The 25,356-nt window shown below is 41.4% G+C and overlaps 1 protein-coding gene across 1 annotated transcript in view; it reads left to right on the forward strand.

Annotated features, from left to right (window-relative positions):
- Positions 1-25,356, forward strand: part of plxnb2b (plexin b2b) — a 148,465-nt gene that overhangs the window by 33,603 nt on the left and 89,506 nt on the right. The window lies entirely within an intron of this gene.

Genomic DNA, 25,356 nt, shown 5'->3' on the forward strand with positions numbered 1-25,356 from the left:
TAAAATATTAATAAATAAGAAAAAAATTCTAAAAATGAATGTCGGAAAGAATTGAGATTGAATGATATTAATAAAAATAAGGGTTTTATTTTGAACCAGATCACCTATGAAAGCTTATATAGCACTAAATGGATATTTTCGCTATGCTAGCGTTGCACGCTAGCTACTTGCTAGTTGCCATGTTCGTAATTTGTGATCCAGGTGGCATTTGACTCATTCGCTGATTTAAAAATGTATGTTTATCCATTGGATTGTAATTGTTTACCAAATTATTCTTCAGGTACCTTTATTTTAATTCGGGGGTGACGTAGTTTCTAACCATAATTCTGCCTGGAATTCATCAAGTTTGCAAACAAATGTAATTAATAGCTCCCCGTAGACACTGCTTTTGAGTAGAAGATGATTATGTTGATTTAATACGGGGAAAAATGCCCATGTGATTTTAAATGAAAGAAATTTAGGCAATTTGTGTTTACAAATGGACAAAATGGACATTTTCTGTTGTAGCTGTTAGTGAAAAGTATGTGTCACCATCGTGAGAAAAGACGATTGATGGACTGTAAAATAGTCGCTGATGTTCTACTCAAGAAATGGAGTGAGTCAGCATTGATTCCACAGTCCTGGTTCTCTGTAGGAAACTTTGTTTTGAACTTCGAAGAGGTAGCGCTCGCCCGGTGTTGTGTTTTGACTGCTGGCGCCGGTGTTGTGCTCCCAGACAAGGATTATTTAATAGCTTTTTCCACCAAGTTGAGGTCAAGTCAACTTTTTCTTCCCTGTTGTGGTCCTTTATTAGAAAGCCAGGGAGTCAACTTATCTGTCTTGTGTTATCTCAGCATTTCTACCGCCGTAGCGTTAGCGCAGGCAGCCGTGACAGGATATTGATGGGCTTCTTTTTCCCCCCTACTTTCCCCATTTCCCCAAACTAGCGTTCCATCCCACATCTCCTTCACCCCATCTCTGGCTGCAAAGCGATCCTTCTATGTAAAAAAATAAATACTGTATTTGCTCGCATATTAGCCGACCCCGCGTATAAGCCGTACGCTTAAAAATGCCTTAAAATCGTTGAATTTTACAATTTCTCTCGTATAAGCCGCCCCCTGATTCGCAATTTTCACCTCCATATTCATGGTTTTAATAGGGAGTACAAATGTGTTACTTTGAAGGGAAAATCTTAAGAAAAATCATGGCACATGGTATTTCTGAGATACCGTATAAATCGATTGCTGGATTGGACATTCCAAAAGGGTGTGGCCTTCACCTAGACCAGGGTTGTCCAAACTATTCCACAAAGGGCCGCAGTGGGTGCGGGTTTTCATTCCAACCCATCAAGAGGACACCTTTTCACCAATCTGGTGTCCTACAAGTGCAATCAGTGGATTGCAGTCAGGTGCTTCTTGTTTTCTGCAGAAATCTCATTGGTCAAAGTGCCTGGGCTGGATCGGTTGGAACAAAAACCTGCACCCACAGCGGCCCTCGAGGACCGGTTTGGCCACCCCTGACCTAGACCAAGGGTGTCAGACTCGGGTTGGTTCGCAGGCCGCTTTAACGTCAACTTGATTTCACGTGGGCCGGACCATTTTAGATATAATATTTAGATTTCATGTTTTTTATAAATGGATTAAAAGAACTGGATTAAAATCCCTGAATATTCCGTTTTTTTATAGATATAAAACAATGTTTATTTTAGCTTTTTTTAAATATATTTTTAGATTTTACAAAATGATTTTTGAACTAAAAACAGAAAAAATGGATTAAAAAATTACAATTATTGATTTGGAAAGGGAAAAATCAGGAAATGTAATATACATCTATACTCTTCATTTGAATTTGATCCTAAAACAGAAAGTCGGCACTCATGATTTACGCACAAAATAATGCGACGGGCCAAATTTGGCCCCCGGGCCGCCACTTTGACACATGTGATCTAAACAAATTCAAAAAGGAAGTCAAGTGAGCAGTACAACCAGGAAGTGTGTACGTAGTGGTCTAGTTTGTCATCCCTAGGTAAGATGGCGGCGCCCTGAGCAACACGTAAGGGAATTTTTTCACGTTTTATGCAAGATACGGTTGATTTTTTTTTCTTGAATTTATCAATAGACGTCAAAATAAATTTTATTTAGCGTTTTATCTGTTTATCTTTTCTCTATTTTGACAAAAATGACCGTATTCCCCACATTCTCTTGCGTTATGGCGTTTTGTCTTTGTCACCTTGCAGTTTCGTGTATGTCAAGTCTAATTTATGCGCATATAAGCCGTACCCTTGATTCAGTCATATTTTTTTAAAATCAACATATACGGCGTATATGCGAGAAAATACGTTAAGCCTATCATTTGAAAATGTGTACGCATTTTTCCCCGAACTAAAAGTAAAAGACGGATGACGCTAGTCCGTGCGTGTGGCCTGTTAACATAAGTGAGTGGCTGTCATACATTTTGTTAGCATCGACACTTTTCTCCGGACAGCCCTGCGGAGAGGGATCGCTTGTCGCCTTGTCAGGCTGGTGTTTTGTGCCCAGAGGGTGAAGGCGGCTAGCAAGAGCGCTGCCGCCTGCATCTTTCATTCCCGCCAAGATGCCGAAAGATCGAGGAAGGGCAGTGGTAACAATTTCTGCAGCAGACTGCTTCCTGCAGATCGGAGCATCCATGTGGAAAAAAGGCACATTTTATCAAAGCTTCGCTTCGGAGAGCAACTGGCTACGACTCGTTTTTAAAAGGTGGTCGCGAGAACGGGTGAAGTTAGCGGCCCAGGCTACGATTGACTGATTTCTCAACAAGTCGCATTTAAAACAGAAAAAGACCAAATTATATGGCTTTAAAGATCCTGTAAAATGGAAATTTCTCAAGAGAATTTAGCCACTTGAGTTGGATTTATTTCATAAGGGACAGCACATATTAATGAACATATTCATATTCATTGGATTGGATAACTTTATTCATCCCGTATTCGGGAAATTTCATTGTCACAGTAGCAAGAGGCTGAGAATACAGACACAGTAAAAGATAATTTTTGACGTTAATAGATAGACGCGACAGGTGGGGCCGAGTCGCAAAGGTCGCAGAACAACAAAGCAAAAAGCACAAAGTACAAAGCAAAGCAAAGTGTATGGGATAATTAAGAATCATTAAATCAAATCATTAAGACAGAAAAGCAGAAAAAACACAAAACGAGCAAGAGCGGACGGAGCTAATGCTACCGGCTGCCACTTGAGCGGCGCCATCTTCGTTGCAGTAGCAAAAATGGATACACACTCAAGAAAAAGACGTTGTAGAGTTGGATAAAACTGGTCTTATGTCATGTTAATGGACATATATATGTGAATATGTACGATTGTACCCGAAAGCTAATTTTGATCTTTAGTCCCTTGTGCAGGTTGACGGTAAACGAGGACACGTACACACGTATAGCACGGTTTTAGACAGCATTGTGATGGCAATTTTGTTGGTCTAACAGCCAGGCTTTAAGATGATTGGCTGAGAGGTTCAGAGACGGGAGTATGCTAATTGGTATTGAGTTCCAAGTATGAAGAGAGAGGGTGCTTTGGCTAATTTAGCATTCTTTTTTGAAGGGAACTTCACAGTCACCTCTAGAGCCAGCCATTGTTGATCAGTTGGATTTTTTTTTTACATTTTTTTTGTGTGGAGGAGGAGCTTTGTGATGCATTTTTGATGATTAAACTCTGTCGTGATGGAACGACAAGAATATTTCCATGTGTTGTCGTAGCAATTGCCGAAGAGGACAGGTTAGGTTAGGTCAAGGTTAGGTCAAGGTTAGGTTAAGGTTCAGTTAAGGTTGGGTTAAGGTTGGGTTAAGGTTGGGTTAAGGTTGGGTTAGGTTAGGTCAGGTTAGAACTTAATTTCATCCCGTATTCTGGAAATGTCTTGGTTGCAGTAGCAAGACAGACACAAGACACAGAAGACATTGTAGACCTAGGTACCAAAAAAAGATAGAAATGCTGTAAAACACGAAAAACAAACAAGAGTGGACAGTGAAGTTTCATGGGGCATTGCATAGTCAACAAGCTAGGCTGCGATTGACTGACTTCTCAACAAGTCGCACTTAAAAAATGAAAAAGAACAAATAATATGCCAGCACGGACAATTTAAACGATTCTGTAAAATGAAAATAAACACTCCTCCCGACAATCTAGCAACTTAAATTCTATCGTGTTAGAACGACACGGCTATTGCCCTGTGTGATCACTGGCTTTTATACCTTAACAATAAAATCCTCAAAGCTAGCCACGTATGCCCGAAGCCCAGCTCCACATGGCGCCTCTCGAAAAAAAAAAACAGAGAGAAATACAGTAAATAAAATGCCTTTTCTCAGTCTTCAGTCTTTCTCTGCATGATCTGTGCCCTCCCGTGGCTGGTAATGATGCTTTCTGGAGGATTATCTGAAGGGAAAATATGTTTCTAGGCTGTACGTGTAGCTAGCTCGATATGCTAGCTAATGGACTTCTTTTTTTTTAAACTCTGAGCTGGCTAATTACATGTCAGAATCATTTTTTGAGATAGTAGATCTCACATAAACTCTCGAAAGCAACAGATTTTCTCAATTTTGATGATGTGTGTGTCACATTTAATTAATTCACAAAATATGAATTTTTATAGCTATTGTTGCACATGGAAAGGAAACTCCCCAAAGTACAAGTAGAAAAGTTATGACAGTCTACCGGGAGAAAATCCATTTTTATTGTATCTTTAGTGAATAAATCATTGATCACGGCATGTTTCCAGAACTCTGATTGGCTGGCGACCAATCAGAGTGAACCAAAATTTTGAGCAAAGTTAGCTAGCTAACACACTAGCCAGTTCACCTGGCACTTTTCATGAGGAAAAACAGTGGTAGGCTATCTTTGTCCATAAAGCACAGAGGAACTCATGTACTATATTTGTAATATTTAATAAATATATACTTTTTGATCATTATACTTGGGCACGAAAACATGTAAACCATGTATTGTGGTCGTTATAATGGGGGTGATTCTACTTGGCGGTTTTTCGTCCATGTCTAGTCTACATAAACCGCGATAATCGAGGGATTACTGTAGATTCATTTATTCCAAATTAAATCTCAATCACCATTAAAAATGACAATTAATCCTTAAAGCCGATGTTCAAAGGTCTAAAAAAAAATGCCCCTCCCCCTCTACAAAAACTTAGTTTAGTAAATATCGCTCCCCAAAACGACATTCACTATAAACATTTTTATGGTGAATTTACATCATTATTGCAATAAAATGCTGTAAAACACAGTCCAGTCTTTGTGTGCCTAATCAGTATTCACAGCATAACAAAATAAAAAAATAAAATATCAGTCATGAGAGCATCTTGTCTGCGAAGGTTGGGTTCAACGATCACATATTTTGACATGAAGATATTTTTTTGTGTGCAAGTGAGCAAACAAACATGACAGTTTTAAGCAGCTTTTGTTTTGTTGTGCATTTCAAAGCCCCTCCCCCCAAAATTCACAGGCCCCGCCTCTTGATGTGATTTAAAAAAATTACAAAAAAAAACATATTTCCGCCTAAGCACCAAATTCCGTCCTTATTCGCCAGCCTCCCCAATTAATATATATTTTTTATTATCTTTATTCCCCGCCTTATCCCCTCAAGGCCCATCTGTCTGAACCCCGTCCATTTCCACCGCCGACCCCCGCAAAGACGCGAGTAAGAGGATTGGTCTCTCCTCGGCGTCAAACCAAATCACGGCGCCGCTCTATATAGGATAAAGAGCTTTGATATTAAACGTATTAAAAAAATAAATAAAACCACGTCCACCCGTTGACCGTAAGCTTTTTGGTGATTAATGCTTCCCGCTTCCGTAGGATTGTGTTTCCGAGTGTAGCTCGTACGTCTTTGTCATAAAAAGGCGGTGTTTGTATTCACGGCCAAGTGGGGGCATTAAGGCCGTATATCTCGTCAAACAATCGCGTGACCTTCAAGGGGAGCTGGAGTAGTACCTTGAGATACAAGCTTAATGTGTTCCGGGGCCGAGCTCGTATGTCAAGTCACTTTATCTCAAATCCATTTCTCCCATATAAAATAGCTACCCTATTTTCTCGCTCATATGTCCTATTTGTAACTCAAAAAAATGATGACTGAATCGAGGGTGCAGCTTATATGCGCACAAATTAGACCTGACCTGCACGAAACTGCAAGGTGACGGACGAAACGCCGTAACGCAAGACGATGCGGCCGATAAGGTCATTTATTTCAGGATAGAGAACAGATAAAACGCTAAAGAAAATTGATTTTGATGTCTATGAATGAAATTCAAGAAAAATATAAACTATCTCGCATAAGAAATAACACAAAATGACCACTGAATCGGGGGTGCGGCTTATATGCGCACAAATTAGACCTGACATGCACGAAACTGCAAGGTGACGGACGAGACACCATGATGCCATAACGCCATGACGCCATAACGCCATGACGCCATAACGCCATAACACCATAACGCCATGACGCCATGACGCCATGACGCCATGACGCCATGACGCCATGACGCCATGACGCCATGACGCCATAACACAAGACAATGCGGCCGGTATGGTCCTTTATTTCAAAATACAGAGCAGATAAACAGATCAAAATGTATATTGCATAAAAAATAACAAAAAAATGACGACTGAATCGAGGCTACGGCTTATATGCGCACAAATTAGACCTGACATGCACAAAACTGCAAGGTGACGGACGAGACACCATGATGCCATGACGCCATGACGCCATGACGCCATGACGCCATGACGCCATAACGCCATGACGCCATAATGCCATGACGCCATAACGCCATGACGTCATGATGCCATGACGCCATGACGCCATAACGCCATGACGCCATGACGCCATAACACAAGACAATGCGGCCGGTACGGTCCTTTATTTCAAAATAGAGAGCAGATAAACGGATCAAAATGTACATTGCATAAAAAATAACAAAAAAATGACGACTGAATCGAGGCTACGGCTTATATGCGCACAAATTGGACTTGACATGAACCGTCTCATATGCTCATAAGTCAAATTTATCCCGTATCTCAGGTTAAAATTTGCTTGGAATTTTCCTCCTATCTCAAATTTCTCTTATGTTGAGACACTCACTCGTATATCAACTTCAACTCCCAACGATGCAAACTTGTGAGCAATTTAACCACCGGATCGAACGAACGGGAGGCTAACCGCTAATCGTACGCCGAGCTCGAGAGTCATTCGGTCGCTTTCCCACCGCCGAAAACTTATTATGTCGCGGACTGTGATTGGATTTAGTGGGAGTACGATCCGTCTTCGCCGCGACCCAGGCGTGAACCGCGTCTGCGGAGAAATGGCCTCTTCACCCCAAAGTGTGTGGGGGTGCAGAGGCTTTTTCTACGCCGCTCGTCATTACGCGTTTGGGCAGATTTCGTCAGCTGGAAATGAGGCTCCGTCTCCCTCGCCGTGTTTAAGGAAGAGGCGAATTTGTGTTTTTTCCAAATGGCTCCCAGGGAATTTGATATCCCCCAAAAGAATGGAGCGGCATTTAAATCATGTTATAGTGGGGAAAACACGGGTTGCAAAAGTGGTACATGATTATGTCAGGTGAATTTCATCCAAAGTTAGTATGAAGGGTTTTGGAAAGTGTTGTCGTTAAACATTTGGTTTAGTCAAGATGATGTGCGGTCATAAAATAGGACATTTCAGCTCAGTTTGAAGGTGAAATACCAACATGTTTCACATAGATATCATAAAATGCAATGGAGTGATCTGAACTACTGTATTTTCTCGCTTTTAGCCGCCTCCACGTATAAGCCGTACCCTTAAAATTGCCTTGAAATAGTTGAATTTTGCAATTTCCCTCGTATAAAATAAAATAAGCCGCCTCATGGTGTAAAGCAAGGGTGTCAGACTTGGGTTGGTTCGCGGGCTGCTTTAACGTCAACTTGATTTCACGTGGGCCGGATCATTTTAGATATAATATTTAGATTTTTTTTTTTTTTTTATAAATGGATTAAAAGAACTAGATTAAAAGCCCTGAATATTCCGTTTTTTATAGATCTAAAACAATATTTATTTCAGCTTTTTTAAAATATATTTTTAGATTTTACAAAATGATTTTTGAACTAAAAACAGAAAAAAATGGATTAAAAAATTACAATTATTGATTTAAAAGGGGGAAAGTCAGGAAATTTAATATACAGCTATACTCTTCATTTTAATTTGTTCCTAAAACAGAAAGTCGGCACTCATCATTTACTTTCCCGGGCCACACAAAATGATGCGGCGGGCCAGATTTGGCCCCCGCGCCGCCACTTTGACACATGTGGAGAGGTTCACTTGCCTGACTTTGTTGTGGGCAGACGCGGGCTCGATTCCCGAGTGCGGATGGTCGTTTGTCTCTCCGTGTACCTTATGACTGACTGACTGGCGACCAGTCTAGGTTGTAGTCTGCCTTTTGGCCGAAGACAGCTGGGTTAGGCTCCAACAATTTCGAGGATGGGCAGTATGGAAGATGAATGAATGAATACAAATATTTTAATTTTTTTAAACAAAATTTGGCGATGTAGTGAAGCAGCGCTAACCGAAGCGCGAAGTAGCGAAGTGTCTCCGTAAAACCTCTTCCTTCCCAAACCCGGTTCCCAATTTGGTGGAAGTCAGCATAAAAGAAAATAATGATTGATCCTACTTTGTCTTCTAACAGCCTATTTCCCCCAATCACTTCAGTTCCACTGGCAAAAGTTGTAAAGAGCTTTGGGATGAATGTGTGGGATTGACCGTGGTCAATTAATCACTTCTTGAAGCGGCCGCGGCAAAATGGAGTGCACTTTTGGGGGTGTTGATTCAATTTCGTTTGCTCGTTTGCTGAATAAAAAAAGCAACATAACGCGAGCTCACATCGATCTCCCGGAAGAATTTTTCTGCCCGATACGAACCTGGAATGGAACGAGAGTTTGGAACATTTAAACAGATAAAGAGCGCTACTTGAAAAAGCGGGAGGCGGCAGAAAGATTCATGGAATTAAATCGATGTCATGAATCATTTCAGCGGATCTACAAATTAGAGCTGTCACATTCTTGTCATCCCGTGCCCTTCTCGCTTATGTCTGAATCTGACGGCGACATTTTTAGTGTGGAGCTCGGTAATGTGCCTCGGGAGATAGTTTTAGTAAAGTTTTTGGAATAGTGTCGCTAAAAAAACGTGGAGTAGAGTATTTTTTTTGCAGTGTCTGAGAGGGTAACTGTGAGATTAAACTCGGAATTCATCGTTTTGGCCGATAACCCAGATTTTATCGCTTATTAGACCACTTTGATCCAACTTTATGACTCCCCAGGCATGAACAGTAAGATTACACTGTCTTTTTTTGTTATAGTCCACAGGTGTCAACGTGGCGGCCCGGGGGCCAAATTTGGTCCGTCGCATTATTTTGTGCGGCCCAGGAAAGTAAATCATGAGTGCCGACTTTCTGTTTTAGGATCAAATTAAAATGAAGAGTATACATGTATATTAAATTTCCTGATGCCGCCCCCCCTTTTAAATCAATAATTGTAATTTTTAATCATTTTTTCTGTGTTTTTAGTTCAAAAATCATTTTGTAAAATCTAAAGATATATAAAAAAGCTAAAATAAACATTGTTTTAGATCTATAAAAAAACGAAATATTCAGGGCTTTTAATCCAGTTCTTTTAATCAATTTATTTAAAAAAAAATCTAAATATTATATCTAAAATGGTCCGGCCCACATGAAACCGAGTTGACGTTAATGGAGACACCCTTGTTCTAGATTACGTGTCAAAGTGGCGGCGTGGGGGCCAAATCTGGCCCGCCGCATCATTTTGTGTGGCCCGGGAAAGTAAATGATGAGTGCCGACTTTCTGTTTTAGGATCAAATTAAAATGAAGAGTATAGATGTATATTAAATTTCCAGATTTTTCAAATTTTGTAAAATCTAAAAATATATTTAAAAAAGCTAAAATAAACATTGTTTTAGATCTATAAAAAAACTGAATATTCAGGCCTTTTAATCCATTTAGAAAAAAAATATATCTAAAATGGTCCGGCTCACATGAAATGGCGTTGATGTTAACGCGCCCCGCGAACCAACCCGAGTTTGACACCCTTGTTCTAAGGCAACACTATAAATGTTCCCCTCATGCCGTAATTATTATAATTGAGTGTTTTGGTGGGCAAGATTATGCTATTTAGACTTTTGTGACATTTAATTCAATGGAATTCTACGAAATTTTGAAATAGCACCACCAGCGCTAATTTGCACTATCTACTTGTAACTGTTGCAAAATTTAATTGAGTTACAATCAAAGTTTAAAAAACATGTTGCTACAGAAACGGAGTGATTTGAATAGATCTTGTGAAGTGATCAGTTGATATATTATTTCTCCTCTTATGTTGCAACTTGAACTTTAACCCACTGCATTTTATCTTTAGCATTCCTGCTACTACTTTTGTTGAGAGTGGACATCAATCTCATCCGTGCATGCCATCACTTGATCTTTTTTTTAAATACCTTTTATTACACTTTGTCGTCCATGTTTTGCTCTACGAACGAGAGGACGCAAATCTCCGTCGTGCTCTAGTACGTCTTATATCTACGTATACGCACACTAGAATAAAATTGACTCGATACTCGGTGATCCGATCTAAAAATCGTCATCGTGTAAATCCCACTTTCCATCACGCCAGTGTTTTAACCTTCCAAATCTACTTTTACCATTACGGTAAATCCCTAAATCCCCGCCATCTTTGGCTACCCGCCAACTGATTATATTTGATTAATTGGGTGTTCGTCACGCCACTTCTCTCCTATTTTTGCGTGTTGGTTTTCGACAAGTTTTTCCCGTATCGAGCCGCCGTAATCAATGTTATTTATTTTGCCGGAGATTAACGCCGCCTTATCGACGCCATCCGACCGCCACATACCGTCGCCGCCATGGAGATTGCAAACGTGCCTGTCTTTTATTAAGCGTCTGCTAATGAAACTTTAGCATGCAAGTTGATTAAGAGACGAGACTCAGCGCAATGTCTTTGTTTTTTTAAAAAAAAATGTTTGTCCTTTTTTCGTCAATGCCAGAAACAGGCAGGCAATATGTTCGCGCTAACCGTCTGGCTCAAACTAATACCGTATTTTCACGACTATATGGCGCATCGCATTTTAAGCCGTAGTAAGGAGTGCTATTTCTGTATTTGACACACACAAAGGACGCACCGTTTTTAAAGACGCAGCCAGGCATGGCAAAACATACACTAGCTTAAACATACGGACACACGCTAAAAACACGTTTTTAAAAAAGTGACGGAAGCAAAACGGAGTTGGGTTGTACTTTATTTAGCCATTTTACAATGTACTCACGTCATCTTCACCCACAAATCCATCAAAGTCCTCATTTTTCGTGTCCGAATTGAACAATTGTTCAAATGAGTCATCCAAAACGCTGAGTTTTATACGTTCGTCCAGGCGGCCACAATTGATCGTATCTCGGGCGAATTATTCGTCGTACCACGAGCTGATCGTAGGTCGAGGTACCACTGTATTACTGTAGTTTGGTATCCTAGCTTGCCTTTGTTTGGACGCCTAGCTTGCTTTTTTTACATGTAGATAGACCGTGCGCATCTAATCTGAAAGCAATACATTTGTCTCGGGAATTCTTTACTGAGCGAAGAGTGCAACGGAGCATGAGCCAGATGATTGTCGCCTTTTAAAAGTAGAGTGCTAGCGATTGGATCCAGATTTGCGGGGGAACGTAACGCACCCCGGCACATCGGCGCGCGCATAAACACAGCTGTTGATATGTATATTTTGTCAAACCGCCATCTTTGAGATATTCGCTTTTGACAAAGCCGCTCGGTCGGATTTCAGGATTTTGGAAAAGCTTATGCCAGGCGACTTTCCCAGGCGGGCTTGAACCCGGCGCGCGCATAAATACACATTTGTGCGCTAACCACTTGAGTCGGCGGCTGACAGTGATTATAAACCCTGGAAATATCTCCCACGTGGTGGCTTCACGCAGCCATCGAGTGCCGCACGCCACGGTGGCCGTTGCCAAGCCTCTCATTTCTTGTCAATTGTCGTCATGGTAACAATCAGGCCGCCTTCCAGCCTCGCCCCCCCCCCCGCCGACGCCGGCCACTCAAACGCCACTTGTCAGGGGGGCGGCGATTCACCATGCGGATTGCCGGCCCATAAACCCGCCAACAGAGGTAGGAACAGAACTAATCAAGGAAATGGAGCGGCTCCGCCAGATGCCACTTATCATTAACATTACCTTCACTTGGAGCATACGGGGCGGCTCGCCATTTCATTGGCGGACGCCCGATGCGTCTGGAACTCCGGGCCCGCTAAAGATACCAGAAACCCTCGCTGGGGGCGGGGTTTTACCGTGCCCTGTAATCAAGGTCAGAGCAAAAACGCCACAGAAGTCCATTTCTAATTCGGAGAAAGCATATACAGATGGCGGCCAATGAAAATAGAGCTACTCACTCGTGGTGGAACCTGTGGCGAAGGAAGCCCTTGCTCCTTCCCAAATGTTCTTGTTCTCTGGCGAGGCTGTTATTCCGCCCGCGGGTGACCATTACACGCTCCCGCAAATGCTAAAACTTCACATGGATCACATGGTATGGGGAAATGTACACCAGGGGTGTCAAACTCGTTTTTGTCGTAGTTTCGGTTTCATCCGGTGGGCCGTTATGTCTTCCAAATAATATTATACTTGGTCCTGGGTTCAAATCCAGACTTTTTGCATGGCAACGTGGTCGTAACATAACATAAACACATTTTAATGAACTTGGATTATGTTGCAGACACTCAAAAATAAGTTTAATCTAACCTTAAACTAAATTTAAACTGCCAGTTGACGCCGCCATGGCACGATGACATCACAATGGCATTTTGTCATGGCGTCACCACGCCATTTTGTCGTGACGTCACCGCGCCATTTTGTCGTGACGTCACCGCGCCATTTTGTCGTGACGTCACCGCGCCATTTTGTCGTGACGTCACCGCGCCATTTTGTCGTGACGTCACCGCGCCATTTTGTCGTGACGTCACCGCGCCATTTTGTCGTGACGTCACCGCGCCATTTTGTCGTGACGTCACCGCGCCATTTTGTCGTGACGTCACCGCGCCATTTTGTCGTGACGTCACCGCGCCATTTTGTCGTGACGTCACCGCGCCATTTTGTCGTGACGTCACCGCGCCATTTTGTCGGGACGTCACTTAATTCTAATTTTGTTTTAAATTTTGTTACCTCTCTTGACTATCAAAATTTGTCTCGTACCTCAAGATAAATATTTGCCCCAAATTTTACTCGTATCTCAAATTGCTCGTATGTCGGGGCACTCGTATGTCGAGGTACCACTGTCCATGAAATTTGAGGAATTGGTTCATTACACTTTGGTACATTTCTGTTCCTTGCCACCTTATCTTGATTTTTTTTTTTTAACAAAAAGTTCATGTAGTTTAAAGTAGTCTACTTTTTCTGTTGTTCTCGAGATAAATAGCGTATGAATCTTCAGCTCTCCTAATAAAACCCCCCATTGAAAACCTGAACAGCATCAAATTGCTCTGAACAAGCGTGAACGCAACAGCAAATAACGCCAAGCCGCCGCGTCGCTTAGACTTTACGGACACGCAATTTTCCGCTCTCGTGATTATCATCATCATTTGACAGAAGCCTTGAGTGATGGCAAAACCCAGCGACAAGCGACAAGCGCCAGCCGTCCACCTGCGCCCGCCTCCGCTGACACGAAAAAATGCTTTTAATTAGTTTCACGCTTGCACGTCTAACGGTGACATGGGCACCTTTGGGAAGTCGAACGCCGTCTTTCACATGGCGACGGCGCGGGAGAACAACGAATAGCGATTGCGCGCTTTCCCTCTACCGTCCTTTTTTTGATTTGGGTTTAATTGGGTGCGTGTTAGCCTCTGGTGGAACAGATATAACTCATTAGGCTCATTCTGCGTGTAATTAAAACAACGTCGCCTGGCTAAATTTGCCGCAAAGCGTGTGTTTAACAAAAGAGATTTGCGAAAGGCAACACCTTGAAAGCCTCCATCTTTTTGTTTTGTTTTTAATCGTAGCATCACGCTAGCTAGCTTCTGAACACTCGGGCGGGGAAAACTTCTAGGGAGCCCCGTTAAGAATTAGCTTTGATCCTGGGAGGCCGCAACTTATCGGCAGTGTAGCGATACGCGGCGGCTCGCTAGCTTCCTCGGAGATTCCGCTAGTTTTTCCCTTCCTGGCGCTTAATATTCTCCACGCCTGCCTCCTGCCCTCCCTCGCCATTAAGCCGCCATCATATTAAAGATTCATAGCGCACCTACGGTGTCTTTGCAACGGCTCTGCTCGCTAGCGACTCGCTCGCTAACACATCGGCGAAGTCCTCTAATAAGGATAGTTAGCGTAAATCCTGGCGCTTGGTGGATTAGCGTTTCCCGCCCTCGCTGATGAGAACAATCAGTGGAATAGGTTCGAAACAAAAGACCACCGCGTTGGTGACGGGCCTGTTTTGCATTGGGGAGTTTGCGTTTCGTTGTTTTTTTCCCGTTTTCCCTCGCCGGATTACTCATTGTCGACTTCCCCCGTGCATGTTCGCTCTCGTTTCTCGTTAGCAGACATGCTATCCACGTTTGCTGGCCTCTAAAACTAATTATTGATTTGTTTACAGATGATAAATGAAAGTGTGGCAGTGGTTTTTTTGTGGAATATTAAAGATTGGACTTTTGTTAGGGGGGGCTCATCTTGAGATTGATTGTGTTTTTAATAAGCCGAGTCTGATTCAGCAGTATTGAAGTATTTGTTTGTGCTTATAATGACCGCAATTGAATACGAGCAGGATTTCGTTTTTATGATCGGCAAATTCGTGGCACTTTTTCTCGTGGCCAGATTATTTCAGAGCACGTGTCAAAGTGGCGGCCCGGGGGCCAAATCTGGCCCGCCGCATCATTTTGTGTGGCCCGGCCGGGAAAGTAAATCATGAGTGCCGACTTTCTGTTTTAGGATCAAATTAAAATGAAGAGTATAGATGTATATTAAATTTCCTGATTTCCCCCCTTTTAAATCAATCATTCTGTTTTTAGTTCAAAAATCATTTTGTAAAATCTAAAAATATATTAAAATAAAGCTAAAATAAACATTGTTTTAGATCTATAAAAATACCATAACTTAATCCTTCTAAACGAAGACAAACTTTCCCCATTTTGACCTCAAAACTTGTCAAACTCTTGTTCAAGCGAGCTATTAACTTGTTAAAACTAGTCTCGACTCGTTCTCAAGCATTTTTCTTGAGCCGACACTAAGTTCTCCGCCTTGAGCTTCATCAGTCTCGATTTATAAAGTCTTATTTATCCCGTCCTGACCATAACATTAGACCGCATGTACTTATTTTCCAACTAAAGCCAAAATGATCTCCCATTGGACGGCTCCAGGACTTTACACCAATAAAACGCGGATTGCCAGTCAAATCGAGTTGCTGCCGTTTATCCTTCTTCCCCTTAAACGGGCACACCCGGATCAATGAGGCGACTCATGTTAGCCTCACCGGCGTCAGGCGGCAATTAGACCGGTCCTCGAAAAACACATTAATCTCGCCATTATATCCAGCCATGTTAATTTATCGCTGGGCTAGAAAAGCCTGTTCATTAATTGGCCGCGTTGGATGACACTCTGCGAAATTGCATTTGCATAGATCATTTTTAAATTGCCACCCAACATCCGTCCAGGGGTAAAAATAAAATAAAAAACCAAAAACCTTTGCTTACAACTGTTTGGTTTTTAGCGATGTAGCTCTAAGAGAAGGTGTCTGCTTGCCGCCGGGCATTTTAAGCCGCCGCCTCTCCCGCATCTCCATGCGAGCGAAGAAATTGGCTGGATTTACCAGACCACAACGGCTGGCAGAATGGGCACCCGACCCAGAATGGGAGGGAAGGATTGAAAGGGTACAAGGGACATTTGTTTTTAAATAGAATCCCCTGAGTTTCGTTTTAAAAAACAAAAACAAAAAACCCTGGTCTCAATGGTGTGTAAAGCATTGTGTGGCTTCAGTTTTACAATATATGGTGTGGCGCAGTCTACTTTTGCCGTGGTACTTTGGGCGGGCTGCCCTCAGTTTTCACTTGCTGAAATGACTCTGACAGGCGCATATTATAAAGTAGAATACTGACCGCGTTGGGATTTTTGAAGGCAGGCTGTCAAAACTATAACTTTTTAGTACGCAGTAGTAAAGGGAAATAGGTTGTATTTAATTGAATTGAATTGAATTATTGTCTTACACAAGTATAATGATATTTAAGGCTTCAACGTGAAGTGCATGAATGACAACAAAAAAACACAGACAAATGAATAATAACAATAAGTAATAAAGAAATAATCAATAAATAAGTAATAAATAAGTAAGTAGTCATCAACATAAATTAGTAGGGAAGTGCACAAATGACAACAACAAACAAACGGACAGATAAATAATCAATAAATAATCAAAATAAATAAATAATCAATAAATAAGTAGTCAACGTGACAGATAAGTAGTAGTGAACATAATAAATAAGTAGTAGTCTCCATAATAAATAAGTAGTAGTCTCCATAGATAAGTAGTGAACATTATAGATACGTAGTAGAGAACATAATAAATAAGTAGTAGTCATCGTAGATAAGTTGTCAACGTAGATACGTAGTCGTCGTAGATAAGTAGTCGTCGTAGATAAGTAGTCGTCGTAGATAAGTAGTCGTCGTAGATAGGTGGTCATCGTAGATAGGTGGTCATCGTAGATAGGTGGTCATCGTAGATAGGTGGTCATCGTAGATACGTAGTGAACATAAGAGATAAGTAGTAGTGAACATAAGAGATAAGTAGTAGTGAACATAAGAGATAAGTAGTAGTGAACATAAGAGATAAGTAGTAGTGAACATAATAAACAAGGACTAGTTGACATAAATAAGTAGTCAACATGAATAAGTGGTTACATTAGTACGTACGTACAAAGTGACTAAAGTGGTTAGCAACCTATGGAGTTTTAGTGCAAGTACAAGATAAGTCTTGATTAGGTCTTCCTAGGTGCAGAACTCCAGTATAGTTTGGTGACGGCTCTTGGAAAGAATCTGTCCTTGAGTCTGTTTGTTTTGACTGTTATGATCCTGTGGCGCCCGTCAGAGGGAAGCAGGTTGAAGTAGGTGGAATCCGGGATATGTATTGTCTTTTATCATGCTCTGGGATTCGTAGATGGTGGACGTAGTACATTGTAGTAAAGTGAACTATAGGTTGTAGTAGACATTGTTAGGAAATGGAACACCAATTTCTTAGTTTGCTTAAACTGAGTATTGCTGACTCATTTTTTCAAGTTATCATCATGAACTTAACTGAGTTGAAAAAACGAACAAGAGATTGTGTGTCCATTTGTTCCAAACGATCCAGAAGAGGACTCTGAAGTGTCGTTGTCCGTGTGCTCATGGTGTTGACGATCCCATCTTAGAGCAGATTATTACTTTTTTAATCAAGTCCAATTTACTTCACTCATTGGCTGCGTTGACACTGATAGACTGGGGGAGGGGGTCGGCGAATTGGATGTCGATAACCGTGAATGACAGGGAAACAGGATGGTTCAACGCCACCCGTTAGCAGTGTCTTTTTTTTTAAAGCTAAGAACCGGCGAGAGATTCTTCCTTTTATTTGGAATGAAAAATGTACTTTTCCGTTTCCATAAGGCAGTCACTCGACAGGAGTAGAAATGAATCAACTGCCGCTTGTCCGGGGAGTCGAGGTTAGCCTGGAAGTGAGATTCATGGGTGACCGTGTTGCGTAGGTGGGTGGGTGGCCAAAGAGGGAGGGGTGCTTAAGTGCTAGAGGAGAAAGTAAGGTGGACCCGAATCAAAGTGAAATCCAACGCCGGGCTTGACCTTGCCGCGCCGCTTTTGCCGATGGCCCGCTTGATAATTCCTCAACCCGAGCTTCGCCGCGAATCCTTCCGAGCGGGAGGGATGGCGGCCGTCTGTAATTATTGTCAGGGGGCCGAGGAAGAGATAAAGAGAAAGAACGGCGTGTTTCGTTGGCAGGCGTCGGCGCCGTCTCGGCATCCGACGCCGGGTCGAGGTTGCTGTTTACGGGCCAGGCGACCTCACGGGTCGAGCCCGCGCTTTGATGCCTCCGCCTCGCCTCGCCTCGCCTCGGCGCCACCTGGATCGTCTCGACGTGACAGAATGGTCAGACGGTGGCACAGATGCTATTGGCCGCCACATTTCTAGCGTTCCTTATCAGATTAAAGGCGATGATTCCTTTCCACCGATGCCATGATTGGAGGCTAATTCCCGATGACCTTTCCGGTTCTTCTTTTGATTGCAAATGGTAATCACCGGAGGAGGGCTGAGCAATTCATCAAAAAGGAATCAAAATTGAGACGTCTGGCCATTTGTCAAGTTGCTGTAAATGGCCCAGCGCGCAAGCGCACTCGCTAAATGTTCAGCCGCGGAACGTCGTACGTTAAGACCTAATGTGTTGAGCTTTGACCTCGTTAAATGGCACCTCGCTACTATGCCGAGTCAATTTTAAACTGTAAAGCTTTCGTGCTTGTGTTGTTAAATGCAATGTCAAAGACAGACTGATTCCAAAACATCGTTGCGTTAAATGTGATTTTACTTGAGGGGTCCTGAAACGATTCATTTTCGAATAAATCTGTCATTATAGGAGTATAACTTGTCAGTAATCTAAACCAAACAAGTCCAGATTTTACTGCCTGATAAAAATGTGAGTAGTGAATTGAATTGAAGTGGATTAAATGCTTTTATTGCCTATATATTTGATTATTTATATATATATATATATGCTAGGAAGTGGATTTGACCCCATTTTTTGTGCATTGATCTATTGATTATTTTTTTGTGTGTCGCAGCTGTAGCTGCAGTAGAGGTTTTATAGCCATAAAATAGTTTTTGAGAGTTGGATTGATTCGTTGAAGGCGCTACGAGAAAATGCACGGACCGCCACTGGCTTTAATGAATGTTGGGAATCAACGGATTAGATTTTGGTTGGAGATGCTTGATGAGTTGGAATCCGAATGAAGGATTCTATCAGATTGAGTTTGTGTGGCGTACTGTTGGGTTTTGAAATGTCTTTCTGCTCCCAGACAATGAAAGTGGCTCTCGTCTGAGGGCGTCTGGCAGTTTTGAGTGGCAGCCTTGCAGATCATCTGCCTGATTTCAAACTTAATTAACCCCGCCGTCATGCAGCACGGCCCAAAACGCCCGTCAATTTTCAACGGGCTCTGGTTTTGATAATGGCGAGAAGAACCAAAACGGTGTTTGCGCTCGACCTTAACATGCTCGTAGACAAAAATGGAACTTCGACACGGAGGCTTTCTTACACCGTTACATTCTTTAGTCGTGAAATTTAATGAAATATGGACACTAAATTAAAGTAAAACTATATTATTATGCTTGTTATGCTGTTATTTTAGAGTCAACAGTTACAAAAATGTGCTCTAAACTATTTCAGATTATCTTTCCCCATTAAATAGAAATTATTTAATTATTTCTTTTAGAGGATAAACATGTCCGTGAGTATTGTCATTTTGTCTGTCGCCATATTGTATCATTTTGTTTTAGAAAAGCATGTCGAATATTAATGCTATTCAGGACGACGTCATAGAGGTTTAAAAAAAAAAATATTGACGTTAAAAAATAAAAGTCAACATTTGCTGTTTTATAAATTTTTCAATTTTTTTTTTTTTTTTTTTACAAAGAAACATATTCTTTTTTTATTTAAAAAAAATCGGGGGAAACAAACCTAATTATTCAGTTAAAAAATATATTCATTATTTTATAGATTAAAAATGGAGTCTTGATATTTTGACAACTATTTTATATTTTATTTACATTAAAAAATAATGTGCAAAAACAGGAAATACTCAGTTTGTTTTATTTTTAGAAATGTGTTTTTGATGTCTAAATTTAAAAAAAATATATATATATAGTAATACCTTTTAGACATAAATAAAATAAAAGGTAATAAATAAATAAATATATACATAAATATATAAATAAATAAGCGTGTTGCTGAGAATACAGACACAGAAAAATACTTTTTAGACTTAAATAAAAAAGGTAATAAATAAAAAATATATATAAATAAATATATACATAAATATATAAATAAATACTTAAATAAACATATAAATAAATAAGCGTGTTGCTGAAATATAATATGTATGTATGTATGAATGTATGTGTGAATGAATATATATATATGTATCTACATATATATATATATATACATACACATAGATGTAGATGTAGATTTTCTAGATTTAAAAAAAAAGATTTATTTTCTTTTCTAAAAGAGGGCAGGTAACAAAACTATATATATATAACTTGGTCATTTAATTTGATCGTAAAAAGTGAAGTCGACGCCCAAAATAACGCCTCGGAACCGAATCTGGCCCTCGGGCTGCCACTTTGACACCTATTTTTCTTCACTAAATCATTTTTGTCCCTCACGCATCTCCATCCAAATGTTTGCTGTTAACACGATCAAATAAATTTTCCAAAGGTGGTCAATTTTGCGATGCATTTGTCCTCCGAGTAATGACCAAGAAACAACAAAGCTATCCCAACATTACAGCTCATTAGCCGAGTCTTCCCTTTCCGTTCATTTCCGCTGACGGTAATTACACCGTCGTCACCAAAGCGCTCGTCCATCTAACGAGGCGTGAGACCATCAAACAGGTCCAAGACGCAAAAAAAAAAAAACGTCCGTACGTCCGTTCGTTCGTTCGTTCGTCCGTCCTTCGGACCGAGTAATATTTGCAGACGACACTTGGGTAATTGTTTATTGATTGATAGAATTACCTCTTGCAAAAGTTGCGTCTCATCAGAGGTTTGTTGAGGAACAAAAAAACTGGAAAGTTGCGTTGCCATTTATTGATCTTTGTCTTAAAGAATGATCTGCTCTATTAAATATTCCATCTTTTTGTTTGAAACTACTTTTCAACACGTTCGCCTTCTGTTTACGATTCAAAAGCGTCTGCAGGTTTAAGTCATTCATTCATACCCTGTTTTTACCGGCGTGTTTTTTCTTTTTTTCACTGAAATCTGATTTTTTAATGGGTTGGCTCCGCCTCATTTACGTGGGTGAGTGCAGAACTCAATATTGCTTAACTAATAATAAGTCCAATATGGGTATATTGAATTTGGAGTTGAATATTTATGCTTTTCAGATTGTTTTTCCGGAATAAATAGTTCGATGAGGGAAGGAAATCCACCCAAAAATCATTTTGGCACTTAACAATGGTTTTTAGGTTGGTTGGGTAAAAAAATGATTATTGTCACAATTTTGTAGCAATAGCGGTATAGTATTTTATTAAAGTTTAATAAGGGGACCAGTTTTGGGCATACTATATCTGAGTGGTTAGCGTGTCAGCCTCACAGTTCCGTGGTCGTGGGTTCGATCCCAGGTCGGCCCTCACAGTGTAGAGTTTGCATGTTCACCCTGGCCTCACGTTGTTTTTCTCTGGGTAGTCCCCCTTTTCCTCCCACATTCTAAAAACATGCATGCAAGGCTAATTGTATGCTAAATTGCCTAACCCTAGCTATGATTGGTTGTCCTGTGTCTCCTCGTGACCTGCAATTGGCTGGCCAGCAATTCAGGCTGTCCTTCGTTGGCTGGGATAGGCTCCAGCACCCCCCGAAAATGAATGAATGTATGTGATGCAAACTTTAAAATCCGGCCTTGACATTGCACTTGCCTTTTGTCAGACAGTTCTTCTAAAATTGAAAAAAAAAAAAAACCTTCCTCTCACATAGCGCTTCCAATTTTTTCTTTCCCGTGGTCCAGTCGGCCCGGTTGACCCGTTTAAGTCAGTGACATTTGATGTGAGGCGGCGCGGGGCGGGAGAAGCTCGCAGCCACTGACTCATGAGAGCGCATGGAGTCGCCGCCGCCACCGCCGCCGAGCAGGGAAAGAAAGGTCAGCGGGCCTAATCACCCCCTTTCATTAAGTGGCCCGCTCACTCGCTCTCCCTTGATTGTCTGTTTACGGCGGTGCCAGAAATGTGATCAGGAGTGCGATCAAGCAGCGATGGCGGCGGCGGCGCCGAGAATGGATTGCCGCCACGCCAGCGCTGATTGGCGCGTGAAATGTGTTTATCGGAAAATGTGCATTCCCGACATGTGAACACGCGGATGAACGGTACGGGTCAGGTGACTGGCTCGCAAAATGATCTCGTCTCAACATCGCGGGGTAATCAGTGGACAAAGTGGGGGGGCGGGGGCTGCCGTGGCCTCGTTAACTTCTCGGGAGCTTTCCTTAGCCAAACATCCAAATCGCAGTTGCTAGTGGTTAGGGCATTCGCCTCGTAGGTGAAAGGTTGGGGTTTCAAATTCGGGCTAAAGGTTTCTCCGGGTACTCTAGAAACTAGACCCGGGCAATTTAGGTACTTTAGTTGACCATATTTTCCGACCTGTAAGGTGCACCTTTAACGAACCACCCATTTTAAAATGGGTTTGGCATATGGGGTGCAGTAGTAGTAGTAATCATAGTGGTAGTGGGCGTAGTGGTAGTAGTCGTAGTGGTAGTAGTAGTGGTGGTAGTGGTAATGGTAGTGGTAGAGGTGGTGATAGTGGTGGTAGTAGTGGTAGTGGTAGTAGTGGTATTAGTGGTGGTGGTGGTAGTGGTGGTGGTGGTGGTAGTGGTGGTAGTTGTGGTAGTGGTAGTAGTTGTGGTAGTGTTAGTGGTAGTGGTAGTGATAGTAGTAGTAGTGGTGGTAGTGGTAGTGATAGTAGTAGTAGTGGTGGTAGTTGTGGTAGTGGTAGTGATAGTAGTAGTAGTGGTAGTAGTGGTAGAGGTGGTGATAGTAGTGGTAGTAGTGGTGGTGGTAGTAGTAGTAGTAGTAGTTGCCGTGGTAGTAGTCATCGAGGTAGTAGTCATAGTGGTAGTGGTGGTAGTGGTGGTGGTAGTAGTAGTAGTTGTTGAGGTAGTAGTCATAGTGGTAGTGGTAGAGGTGGTGATAGTGGTAGAGGTGGTGGTAGTGGTGGTGGTAGTGGTATTAGTGATGGTGGTACTGGTGGTAGTTGTGGTAGTGGTGGTAGTGGTAGTAGTGGTAGCGGTAGTAGTGGTAGTGGTATTAGTGGTGGTGGTGGTAGTGGTGGTAGTGGTGGTAGTAGTGGTAGTGGTGGTAGTGGTGGTGGTAGTGGTGGTACTGGTGGTAGTAGTGGTAGTAGTGGTAGTAGTCATAGTGGTAGTAGTGGTAGTAGTCATAGTGGTAGTAGTCGTAGTAGTAGTGGTGGTGGTGGATGTGGTAGTAGTAGTAGTAGAAAAAGAGGGGGTGGTCTTATAATTAGGATTGTCTTATATTCGGGCCAATACGCTCATAGTGAAAAGCAAATTGAGTGTGGTGGCTGGCTTTTTCCAGTCGACGAGATCTCATTTTTTAACAAGCTAACTTGTGCCCTGTTGGAACACAAGCTGATGGCAGTGCGAATAGAAGATTGGAACGTGTCTGAGCTTCATCCAACAGTTCCTGGGCTGCAATACTCGGTCATCATCCATCATGCTGACACATGTTGACAAGTGACAGGCACCTGGCAGCTCCCACAAAGAAGCCATTGCGGCTCACTTGATAACACGTCTGATTGCCTTCCCGTTCCCGTTGTCGCCGTTCGCTCTCCCCTCGCCATTGTCGTGTCTTCTTCTTCTTCTTCTCGCCGAGGTCTTTCCTTTTTCCTCCGTTTCCAAATCGAGCGAGTCAGCTCGCTTTAATAATCACGAGCAAGAAATCCACCTTCGCCAAGGATATGTGTGGGTTTTGTAGAAAAATTGAAAACGCTTTCTGGAGAAATGGTGACGCGATAACATGGAGCGTTTCACGATTTGACATTTTGAGGGCTGTCAAACGTCAAAAATCATATTTCGGAGTGGGTGAAGAGAGGTTTTTTTTAGATTTGGTGAGCCTTTTGCGATCCTAGTGGCATTGATTGGCGATGCGGGCAAAAGTAAAGCTCAATATGATCTCGTTTTTTAATGCTTTTCAGATAATTCAGTTTTTTTTATCATTAAGTCTTGCAAAGAAATGAAAAAAAAACATTACTCACGTTTTGGTTTTAGCTAATATATCTAAACTGCTTGAAACAAGGGATGATGTGTCGTTGAAAAGGAAGTGAGTGCGCTACTTTCAAAATAATGGAACATTTTGACAACATCTTATTTAGAACATGACGTTGCTTTTCGAAATTAAATGTTAAAATGGCAAAACTTTCAATATTTTGATGTGTTTTCTCATGGAAGTTGCTGAAAAAAATTGTTTTTATTTAATTTTATTTTTGTCATTTTGATACAAAATGCGTATACAAGTAGTTTGGTAAAAACTGGTGTAGGAAACTGCAGAAGATTGGTTGTATTTGCCAGCTCTGCATTTTTTGCCTTTGAGCATACCATAATAATTACCATATTTTCTCGCATCTACACCGTATTTGTCGCTCAAAAAATAAATGATGTCTGAATCGAGGGTACGGCTTATATGCACACAAATTAGACTTGACATGCACAAAACTGCAATGTGACAAGGACGAAATGCCGTAACGCAAGACAAATTAATTTTGACGGCTTTGAATGAAATTCAGGAAAAAAAATAAACCGAATTTTGCATAAAACGTAAAAAACCTCACTTGCACCTGCCGTTGTTTACTCAGGGTTCCGCCATCTTACCTAGGGATGACAAACGAGACCGCTACGGACGCACTTCCTGGTTGTACTGCTCACTTGACTTCCTTTTTTAATATTGACCCAAATAATGTGCAATCCAGCAGACAATCCTTTCGATTTATACAGAATCTCAGAAATAACCCGTGCAGTGTACTCCCTATTAAAACCATGAAGATGGAGGTGAAAATTGTTAATCAGGGGGGCGTCTTATACAAGGGAAATTACAAAATTCAACGATTTTAAGGCAATTTTAAGGGTACGGCTTATATGCGAGAAAATGTTATTATTTATTATTTTCACAATCAAAATCAGTAGCGCGGTTACCCATTTTCACGTAAAAATTGTGAATCAGGGGGGTGTCTTATACGAGGGAAATTATAAAATTCAATGATTTTAAGGCCATTTTAAGGGTGCGGCTTATACGCGGAGGCGGCTAATATGCGAGAATGTTATTTATTATTTTCACAATAAAAATCAGTAGCCCAGTTACCCGTTTTCACGTAAAAATTGTGATTCAGGGGGTGTCTTATACGAGGGAAATTATAAAATTCAACAATTTTAAGGAAATTTTAAGGGTGCGGCTTATATGCGAGAAAATGTTATTATTTATTATTTTCACAATAAAAATCAATGTTCGCGTTATCTCATTGAACAGCTACATTGCATTGAGAGATCGCAT

This window comes from Stigmatopora argus, chromosome 3 (genome assembly GCF_051989625.1).
Source record: "Stigmatopora argus isolate UIUO_Sarg chromosome 3, RoL_Sarg_1.0, whole genome shotgun sequence".
Lineage (NCBI taxonomy): Eukaryota > Metazoa > Chordata > Actinopteri > Syngnathiformes > Syngnathidae > Stigmatopora > Stigmatopora argus.